The sequence below is a fragment of the Arachis hypogaea genome, chromosome 11 (assembly GCF_003086295.3).
Source record: "Arachis hypogaea cultivar Tifrunner chromosome 11, arahy.Tifrunner.gnm2.J5K5, whole genome shotgun sequence".
Classification (NCBI taxonomy): domain Eukaryota; kingdom Viridiplantae; phylum Streptophyta; class Magnoliopsida; order Fabales; family Fabaceae; genus Arachis; species Arachis hypogaea.
The window spans coordinates 85870965-85882400 of NC_092046.1; the positions used below are offsets into that span (position 1 = coordinate 85870965).

The 11436-nt window shown below is 36.8% G+C and overlaps 1 long non-coding RNA gene and 1 other non-coding gene across 2 annotated transcripts; one reads left to right on the forward strand and one right to left on the reverse strand.

The window, feature by feature from the left end:
- The first annotated feature begins 3893 nt into the window (after positions 1–3893).
- LOC112724423 (small nucleolar RNA R71) lies at positions 3894–4001 on the forward strand. The gene has a single exon (XR_003163586.1). It is a non-coding gene; the product is annotated as a small nucleolar RNA R71 (small nucleolar RNA).
- A 6313-nt stretch (positions 4002–10314) lies between these two features.
- Positions 10315–11061, reverse strand: LOC112723956 (uncharacterized). The gene is made up of 3 exons (XR_003163245.3): positions 11000–11061; positions 10595–10687; positions 10315–10418 (listed from the first exon to the last, which is right to left on the reverse strand). It is a non-coding gene; the product is annotated as an uncharacterized lncRNA (long non-coding RNA).
- Between the last annotated feature and the right edge of the window lie 375 nt (positions 11062–11436).

The following is an 11436-nucleotide window of genomic DNA, read 5'->3' on the forward strand; positions in this document are numbered from 1 at the left end:
TAATAGTATTGCCACCACATCAAAATAACTAAACTGTTTTAAAATTTGAAATTCATGCACTTCTTTTTCTTTTTCTTTTTCAATTAAAAACATTTTTCATTTAAGAAAGGTGATGGATTCATTTTCATAGCTTTAAGGCATAGACACTTAGACACTAAGAATCATGTAATAAAGACACAAATATAGATAAACATAAAGCATAAAAAATTGAAAAACAGAAGATAAAGAACAAGGAAATTAAAGAACGGGTCCACCTTAGTGATGGCGGCTTGTTCTTCCTCTTGAAGATCTTATGGAGTGCTTGAGATCCTCAATGTCTCTTCCTTGCCTTTGTTGCTCCTCTCTCATGGTTCTTTGGTCTTCTCTAATTTCATGGAGGAGGATGGAATGCTCTTGGTACTCCACCCTTAGTTGTCCTATGTTGGAACTTAATTCTCCTAGGGAGGTATTGATTTGCTCCCAATAGTTTTGTGGAGGAAAATGCATCCCTTGAGGCATCTCAAGGATTTCATGATGAGGAGTTTCCTCATGCTCTTGGTGAGGTTCTCTCACTTGCTCCATCCTTTTCTTGGTGATGGGCTTATCCTCATCAATGAGGATGTCTTCCTCTATGTCAATTCCAGCTGAATTGCAGAGGTGACAGATGAGATGAGGGAAGGCTAACCTTGCCATAGTAGAGGACTTGTCCGCCACCTTGTAGAGTTCTTGGGATATAACTTCATGAACTTCTACTTCCTCTCTAATCATGATGCTATGAATCATTATAGCCCGTTCTATAGTAACTTCAGACCGGTTGCTAGTGAGAATGATTGAGCGTTGGATGAACTCCAACCATCCCCTAGCCACGGGCTTAAGGTCATGCCTTCTTAGTTGAACCAGCTTCCCTCTTGAATCTCTCTTCCATTGAGCGCCCTCTTCACAGATGTCCATGAGGACTTGGTCCAACCTTTGATCAAAGTTGACCCTTCTAGTGTTTGGGTGTACATCTCCTTACATCATGGGCAAGTTGAATGCCAACCTTACATTTTCCGGACTAAAGTCTAAGTATTTCCCTCGGACTATTGTAAGCCAATTCTTGGGGTCCGGGTTCACAATTTGATCATGGTTCTTTGTGATCCATGCATTGGCATAGAACTCTTGAACCATTAAGATTCCGACTTGTTGAATGGGGTTGGTGAGAACTTCTCAACCTCTTCTTCGGATCTCATGTCGGATCTCTAGATATTCGCCATTTTTGAGCTTAAAAGGGACTTCGGGGATCACCTTCTTCTTGGCCACAACTTCATAGAAGTGGTCTTGATGCACCTTTGAGAGGAATCTCTCCATCTCCCATAACTCGGAAGTGGAAGCTTGTGCCTTTCCTTTCCTCCTTCTAGAGGTTTCTCCGGCCTTTGGTGCCATAAATGGTTATGAAAAAACAAAAAAGCTTTAGCTTTTACCACACCAAACTTAGAAGGTTGCTCGTCCTCGAGCAAAAGAAGAAAGAAGAGAGTAGAAGAAGAAGAAATAGAGGAGATGGAGGGGGCTTAGTATTTCGGCCAAGGGGGATAGGTAGTGTGTATGTTGGGTGAAAATGAAGGAGTGAATATGGGTTTATATAGGAGTGGAGAGGGGGGTATGGTTCGGCCATTATGGGTGGGTTTGGGTGGGAAAGTGGTTTGAATTTGAATGGTGAGGTAGGTGGGGTTTTATGAAGGATGGATGTGAATGGTGAAGAGAATGGTGGGATTTGATAGGTGAGCGGTGTTTTTGGGGAAGAGGTATTGAGGTGATTGGTGAAAGGGTGAAGAAGAGAGAGGTGGGGTAGGTGGGGATCCTGTGGGGTCCACAGATCCTGAGGTGTCAAGGATTTCTCATCCCTGCATCATGTGGTGTGCAAAACGCCCCTTGCTGTCAATCCTGGCGTTAAACGCCAAGCTGCTGCCCATTTCTGGCATTTAACGCCCATTCTGCTACCCTTACTGGCGTTTAAACGCCAGTAAGTTTCTCCTCCAGGGTGTTCTATTTTTCATACTTTTTTTCCTTCTGTTTTTTCTTTTTTAATTGTTTTTGTGACTTTCACATGATCATCAACCTATAGAAAACATAAAATAACAAAAGAAAATAGAAATTTAACATAGATAAGTAAAAATTGGGTTGCCTTCCAACAAGCGCTTCTTTAATGTCAATAGCTTGACAGTGGCTCTCATGGAGCCTCACAGATGTTCAGAGCAATGTTGGAACCTCCCAACACCAAACATAGAGTTTAAATGTGGGGGTTCAACACTAAACTTAAAGTTTGGTTGTGACCTCCTAATACCAAACTTAGAGTTTGACTGTGGAGGCTCTGTTTGACTCTGTATTGAGAGAAGCTCTTCATGCTTCCTCTCCATGGTGACAGAGGGATATCCTTGAGCTTTAAACACAAGGGAGTCTTCATTCAGTTGAATGATTAATTCCCCTCTGTCAACATCAATCACAGCTTTTGCTGTGGCTGGGAAGGGTCTGCCAAGGATGACAGATTCATCCATACACTTCCCAGTCTCTAGGATTATGAAATTAGCAGAGATGTAATGGTCTTTAACCTTTACCAAGACATCCTCTACAAGTCCATAAGCCTGTTTCTTTGAATTGTCTGCCATCTCCAGTGAGATTCTTGCAGCTTGAACCTCAATGATCCCTAGCTTCTCCATTACAGAGAGAGGCATGAGGTTTATGCTTGACCCTAGGTTATACAGAGCCTTCTCAAAGGTCATGGTGCCTATGGTACAAGGTATTGAGAATTTTCCAGGATCTTGTCTCTTCAGAGGTAATTTCTGCCTAGTCAAGTCATCCAGTTCTTTGGTGAGCAATGGAGGTTCATCCTCCCAAGTCTCATTACCAAACAACTTGGCATTTAGCTTCATGATTGCTCCAAGGTACTTAGCAACTTACTCTTCAGTAACATCTTCATCCTCTTCAGAGGAAGAATACTCATCAGAGCTCATGAATGGCAGAAGTAAATTCAATGGAATCTCTATAGTCTCAGTCTGAGCCTCAGATTCCCATGGTTCCTCATTAGGGAACTCCTTGGAGGTCAGTGGACGTCTATTGAGGTCTTCCTCAGTGGAGATTACTGCCTCTTCCTCCTCTCCAGGTTCGGCCATGTGAGACGTGTTTATGGCCTTGCACTCTCTCTTTGGATTCTCTTCTGTATTGCTTGGGATAGTACTAGGAGGGAGTTCAGTAATTTTCTTACTTAGCTGACCCACTTGTGCCTCCAAATTTCTAATGGAGGACCTTGTTTCAGTCATGAAACTTTGAGTGGTTTTAATTAGATCAGAGACAACGGTTGCTAAGTCAGAGTGGCTTTGCTTAGAGTTCTCTATCTGTTGCTGAGAAGATGATGGAAAAGGCTTGCTATTGCTAAACCTATTTCTTCCACCATTATTGTTGTTGAAACCTTGTTGAGGTCTCTGTTGATCCTTCCATGAGAGAATTGGATGATTTCTCCATGAAGGATTATAGGTGTTTCCATAGGGTTCTCCCATGTAATTCACCTCTTCCATTGCTGGGTTCTCAGGATCATAAGCTTCTTCTTCAGAGGAAGCTTCCTTAGTACTGCCTGTTGCTGCTTGCATTTCAGACAGACTCTGAGAAATCATATTGACTTGTTGGGTCAATATTTTATTCTGAGCCAATATGGCATTCAGAGTATCAATCTCAAGAACTCCTTTCTTCTGATTTGTCCCATTATTCACAGGATTTCTTTTAGAAGTGTACATGAATTGGTTATTTGCAACCATTTTAATGAGTTCCTGAGCTTCTGCAGGCGTCTTCTTCAGATGAAGAGATCCTCCAGCAGAGCTATCCAATGACATCTTGGATAGTTCAGACAGACCATCATAGAAAATTCATATGATGCTCCATTCAGAAAGCATGTCAGAAGGACATCTTCTGATTAATTGCTTGTATCTTTCCCAAGCTTCATAGAGGGATTCAACTTCCTTCTGTATGAAGGTTTGGACTTCCACTCTAAGCTTGCTCAATTTTTGAGGTGGAAAGAACTTTGCCAAGAAGGCATTGACTAGCTTTTCCCAAGAGTTCAGGCTTTCTTTAGGTTGTGAGTCCAACCATGTCCTAGCTCTGTCTCTTACAGCAAAAGGAAAAAGCATAAGTCTGTAGACTTCAGGGTCAACCCCATTGGTCTTGACAGTGTCACAGATTTGCAAGAATTCAGCTAAGAACTGATGAAGATCTTCCAATGGAAGTCTATGAAACTTGCAGTTCTGTTACATTAGAGAAACTAATTGAGGCTTAAGCTCAAAGTTGTTTGCTCCAATGGCAGGGATTGAGATGCTTCTCCCATAGAAATCGGGAGTAGGTGCAGTAAAGTCACCAGGCACCTTCCTTGCATTGTTGGCATTGTTGTTTTCGGCTGCCATGGTTTCTTCTTCTTTGAAGAGCTCTGTTAGGCCCTCTAAAGAGAATTATGCTTTTGCTTCTCTTAGCTTTCTCTTCAAGGTCCTTTCAGGTTCAGGATCAGCTTGAACAAGTATGCCTTTATCTTTATTCCTGCTCATATGAAAGAGAAGAGAACAAGAAAGTAGGGAATCCTCTATGTCACAGTATAGAGATTCCTTGAGGTGTCAGAGGAAAAGAAGAATAGAAGGAGGAGGTAGATGGAAGAGAATTCGAACATATAAAGAAGGATAGAGTTCGAATTGCACCTTGAGGAGGAGTGATAGTCCCTTAAATAGAAGGATGTGAGAAGAGGGGAAGAATTTTCGAAAATAAATTAAGAAGATTTTGAAATAATTAAAAGAAATTTTGAAAATTTGATTGAGATTTTCGAAAATTAAGGTTGGGAAAGAAATTAAGTGATTTTTGAAAAAAAAAATTTGAAATTAGAAATCAAAAAGATATGATTGAGAGTAAATTTTGAAAAAGATGTGATTGAAAAGATATGATTGAGAAGATATGATTGAAAATCAAACTAAAAAGAGAAAGTTTTTAAAATTAAAGTTGATTACTTGACTAAAAAGAAATTAAAAGATATGATTCTAGAATTAAAACTTTTGATCCTTTCTTAATAGGTAAGTAACAACTAGAAAATTTGAAGTAAATCATTAATTATAACAAGGATTTTCGAAAATAATAATAAAAAATGGAAAGAAATTGATTTTGAAGAGATATGATTGAAAAGATATGATTTGAAAAAGATTTGATTTTGAAAAATTATGAAAATTTGAAAAAGATTTGAATTAAAAATAAAATCTTCCCTCTAGTGTCATCCTGGCATTAAACGCCCAGAATGACATCCATTCTGACGTTTAACGCCCAAAATGCTACCTTTTTGGGCGTTAAACGCCCAGCCAGGTACCCTGGCTGGCGTTTAAACGCCAGTTTTCCTTCTTCACTGGGCGTTTTGAACGCCTAGCTTTTTCTGTTTGATTCCTCTGCTGAATGTTCTGAATCTTCAATTCTCTGTATTATTGACTAGAAAAGACATAGTTTTGAGAAATTTTTTTTTTTTGAATTTTTCAATGATGAGAAATAATCAAAATATAATTAATCTTAGGAAACTCAAATCAAACAAACAATGCATGCAGGACACCAAATTTAAAAATTTTTATATAAGAGACACTAAGAAATTGAGAATGCATATGAAAAACAATAAAACACACAAAACAAGAGAATTTAAAGATCAGAGCAATGAAGTCATCAAGAACAATTTGAAGATTAATGAAGAACATATTGCATGTTTTCGAAAAATGCAAGAAGAATGCAATTGACACCAAACTTAAAAATTGATACTAGACTCAAACAAGAAACATAAAATATTTTTGATTTTTATGATTATATAAATTTTTTTGTGATTTTCGAAACTTATATGGAAAAAGAAAATAAAGAGAATCAAAACTTTCAATAAGAATTCCAGGAATCATGCAATGTTAGTCTAAAGCTTCAGTCTAAAAAGATTAGACATGTTTGGCCAAGCTTCAGCAGGACATTACATTCAGCAGCTAAATTGATGAGAATCAATCAGCTTTTATGATAATAAGAGCATCACCTTGAAACTCTAGAATTCATTCTTAAAAATTCTGAAAAGTACCTAATCTAAGCAACAAGATGAACCGTCAGTTGTCCAAACTCGAACAATCCCCGGCAACGGCGCCAAAAACGTGGTGCACGAAATTGTGATCATCAACAATGGTGCCAAAGGACTTCGAGCTCTCAAATGTGAATTACACTTTGTCACAATTCCGCACAACTAACCAGCAAGTGCACTGGGTCGTCCAAGTAATACCTTACGTGAGTAAGGGTCGATCCCACGGAGACTGTCGGCTTGAAGCAAGCTATGGTCACCTTGTAAATCTCAGTCAGGCGAATTCAGATGGTGATGAAGAATTGATAATTAAAAGATGAATAAAACATAAAATAAAGATAGAGATACTTAGGTAATTCTTTGGTTGGAATTTCAGATAAGCGTATGAAGATGCTTTGTTCCTCCTGAACCTCTGCTTTCCTATTGCCTTCTTCCAATCATTCATACTCCTTTCCATGGCAAGCTTTATGTTGGGCATCACCGTTGTCAATGGCTACTTCCCGTTCTCTTAGTGAAAACGTTCCAAATGCGCTGTCACCGCACGGCTAATCATCTGTCGGTTCTCGATCATGTCGGAATAGGATCCATTAATCCTTTTGCGTCTGTCACACGCCCCACAATCGTGAGTTTGAAGCTCGTCACAGTCATCCCTTCCCAGATCCTACTCGGAATACCACAAGCAAGGTTTAGACTTTCCGGATCTCAAGAATGACCGCCAATAATTCTAGCCTATACCACGAAGGTTCCAATCTTAGATTAGAAACCCAAGAGATACGCATTCAAGCCATTGCTAGTAGAACAGAGGTGGTTGTCAGGCACATGCTCATAGGTGAGAATGATGATGAGTGTCACGGATCATCACATCCATCAAGTTGAAGAACGAATGAATATCTTGGAGAAGAAATAAACTTGAGTTGAATAAAAAAACAATAGTACTTTGTATTAATTCTTGAAGAACAGCAGAGCTCCACATCTTAAAACTCCACCGTTGAAAATACATAAGAACAAGGTCTAGGCATGGCCGAATGGCCAGCCTCCAAACGTGTCTAAGATAGCATAAGACTTATCAAAGATCGATACAAATACAATAGCAAAAGGTCCTATTTATAGAAAACTTGTAGCCTAGGGTTTACAAAAATAAGTAATTAATGCAGAAATCTTCTTCCGGGCCCACTTGGTGTGTGCTTGGGCTGAGCATTGAAGCTTCCATGTGTAGAGACTTTTCTTGGAGTTAAACGCCAGCTTTTGTGCCAGTTTGGGCGTTTAACTCCAGCTTTTGTGCCAGTTTTGGAGTTAAACACGAGAATTCTTGAGCTGACGTGGAATGCCTATTTGGGCCATCAAATCTCGATTAAAGTATGGACTATTATATATTGCTGGAAAGCCCAAGATGTCTACTTTCCAACGCAATTGAGAGCGCGCCAATTGGGCTTTTGTAGCTCCAGAAAATCCACTTTGAGTGCAAGGAGGTCAGAATCCAACAGCATTTGCAGTCCTTTTTGAGCCTCTGAATCAGATTTTTGCTCAGGTCCCTCAATTTCAGCTAGAAAATACCTGAAATCACAGAAAAATACACAAACTCATAGTAAAGTCCAGAAATGTGATTTTTAAATAAAAACTAATAAAAATATAATAAAAACTAATTAAAATATACTAAAAACATACTAAAAATAATGCCAAAAAGCGTATAAATTATCCGCTCATCAATCACTAAAATGATTTTTATCTCGCGTATCCTATTATAGTAATTCTCAAAAACCCTCTACTGAGAAACCTTTCGAGGATGATGTTCTCATCCCCCTACAAATTTCCCTTTTCAGGATATGGACGCTGAAGTCACGAAGGGTTTATTATTTATTGTTTTCTCACCTTTATCTTTATACATTCTGTCAGAGGGATAGGAATTGTATTGGTTAATGCTTGTAATATATATATATATATATATATATATATATATATATATATATATGTGTGTGTGTGTGTGTGTATGTGTGTATGTGTGTGTGTGTGTGTATGTGTGTGTATGTGTGTGTGTGTGTGTGTGTGTGTGTGTGTGTGTGTGTGTATGTACGCTTTGCGAGTTTTGTAAGTTGTATGGTATGTACGGATGTACGTCACCGAACGAAAGTATTTTGGAGCGGTATTGCGGTTTAAAGTTTTAAACAGGCTCATATTTTAGTATTAAATAGTATAAGAGTCGTCGCAATGTCCGAGCTATCAGAGTTGCGCAGCCGGAAGCGTGAGCTTTGATAGTTAGGGTGTTACAGTGAACTCTTAAATAAAATTTTCAGTACAAAAAAATAGGGTTAAAATGGCGATTATTTTTGATAATTACGGCGGTTAGAACCACTATTATTACTAAAAATGGCGCCTCCAAAAAATGCCGTTATTCTGGGTGCCATTCTGGTTATTACGGCGGTTTTTTGAGGGTTAAAATGGCGGTTTGTAACCTCCATTATTTCCATATAAAATGGCAGTTTTTGAATTGTTTAAAATGGCGGCTATAACCGCCGTTTTTACCATTATAACCGCCATTTTTACCAGATTATAATGGCATCATTTTCGTTTAAAATAGCAGTTTTTAACCGCCATTTTTACCAACGTATAATGGCATCGTTTTCATTTAAAATGGGGTTTCTAACCGCCGTTTGTACCTAATTATGATGACAATTTTATGCTTTTTAAAATAATATTGAAACCACCAATTTAAAGTGATATTTTCGAAACTCACTTAAAAATCTCGTAATAACCAAAAGGCATAACTATAAATCAAACATCATAAGATGATTTTTAATTCATACATGATCCAAAAGTCATAATTCAAGTCATAATTGAAATGTCATATTCCAAAAATAAAGTATCAAAGTAACATTTTTCAATAATACGTCTTAACATATAATCCTTAATATACGTCTTAATATATCATGCAAGGTCATGCTTCCTTGTTGCTTGCTCTAGAAGACCTACTTCCTAACTCTTTTGGTGATGGAATCTCACTCTCCTGATCCAATCCCTACAACAAAAATATAATTATTATGAGTACAAGAAATGCAAGAAAAAGGCATATATTGATATATATTTTAGGTCTGATTTAATTTATAAGAAAAGAAAAGAAAACACACACAAAAAATGTTACAACTATTATTTCCTTAATTAATTATATATGTTAAATTATTTTGTGCTTATGAATCAACTAAGTTATCAATTTAACCAATGTTAATGTTTCTTATATTCAATAGAAATAATATGAGGAAGCAAGTCAAGTAGCAAATGATGCAGTAGGGAATATCAGAACAGTTGCTTCTTTCTGTGATAAGTCTGGAATCACATTGCAAGATGTGAAGGGAGAGATTAAATTCAACCATGTCACTTTCAAGTATCCAACTAGGCCTAATGTTCATATATTTTCACATATCTTTCCTTAACCATTCATTCAGGATAGGTATCTTAGAACCAATTAATACACTAGTTCAATGTAATTTACATTTGTTAAGAAAGAATCTAAGGATTTGATTGTGTTGATGAAAATTCAGACAGTGGCACTAGTTGGAGAAAGTGGGAGTGAAAAGTCAATAGTAATATCATTGCTACAAAGATTTTATGAACCAAATTCAGGTGAGATAACTCCTATATAACTATGAACTGAGGAACGATTATAAAAGAATTTCAGCAATTATAAAAGAATTTCAACAATTAATCCATAAATAGCTATAGGATTTCCTTACTACGAACCTAAGAAAAAAACTGAAGAAGATAAGCAAAGGAAAAAAAAAAGAGGATAACCGTATTTATATCTGTGAAACTTGTTGAGTAGGAAACATTCCAGCCAATTGTATTGGAATTTGACCTCCTTCTTTAGAAGCAATATAGGAGACTAGCGCTTGCAATTGCTCTTTAACGGTATCTAACTCTTCTTGCACATTTGGACCACAAGTAGATGATGTGCCAGCATCATTTGAAGAACCTAAATTCATTTGACTAATCCTTGTAGTATTGTTCTTGAAAGCAATTGTTGGAACAGCTCCTATACCTAAACCTCGAACACGACCAGGGTGCTCTTACCCAAAAACAACTCCAAGAGGATCAAGAGGAGAATTAACAGTTGATTTTCATCGGTTGTTGGCTACTATGTGCTTCAATCTTCTCCTACATATATAAAAAGAAAGAGAAAGAATCAAAATAGTATTATCTTATAAAAAAGAAAGAAAAAGAAATACAAACAAGTTACTTATTGCACTTTAGTCTTACCGCTATTTCTTTAGCCTTTTTCATTAACATAACTTCCATCTATTTTCATGTGAGTAATGTCCCACATTTGAACACTACTAACTTCTTTTCCCGTCTCTTCCGTCTAAAATTTAAGAAAAGTAGAAAGACTCGATCAAAAAATAGCAGGCTGCTAACTTCAATCATGTATATATCATTCGTCTAATTATGATTTGAGATAGATTAGATATGCAGAAAATTAAGAGATGATGCATGCATTATATTTGAGATAGATTAGATATGCATGAATTAATTGATTACCAATTCAGCCCTTCTTCTTGCAATTGATTTAGCACCTGAAGTATGAGGAATTATTTGTTTTTGCCGAATTTCTTGATTCCTCTTACAAAGTTTCTGCAAGTTAAATTTGGACACAATTAAATAGAGGCAAATATGCATTCAACATATAACAAAGCTTATAAAAAGAGATCCAAGAAAATAATAATAATAACAATAATAATGGTTTTAAGAGAGCAAAAGAGTGCAGCACTAATGCATGAGAAGCTATCATTGGTTCATTACCAACTCTATATAAAATAAAATACAAGAGCAGGCAGCAATAATATCTGCTTCATATAAGGCTTTTTAGTGGATATGCCTAATAATTATATATATTCCAAAGGCTGTAAAAAAGGACAACATTTAACTAGGAGAGTAAGTACTTACCTGAGTTTCAGGCTTCAAACAATATTCTACGAATAAAGCCCATTGATCAGGAGCAATATCTTTTGGTGCATTATTTATGATCTCGGTTTTACTCAACCTCGGATCATAAAAATCATTCCAAAACTTTATCCTATGTTCCCTCCATTCTTTGCCAAGCGATTGGAGCAAAAATAGTTTGGCCAAGTTATCACTCACTTTGAAGCAAAATCGAGCCTTCAATATTATAACAAAGAATATATATTATAACCATCAAATATAACTAAATAATGGCAAAGAAATAAGCTTTAGAGTTTTAGTAATCTTCTTACTAGGAAAAAAATAAGCTTTAGACTTGTCTTGTGAAGAATTTGCAGCTGCTGCTGCTGCTTTAAGTGGATTCTTGTACCTCTTTTGCTTTGGCATAACTGCATAATAGATGAAATAAATAATTAATAAAT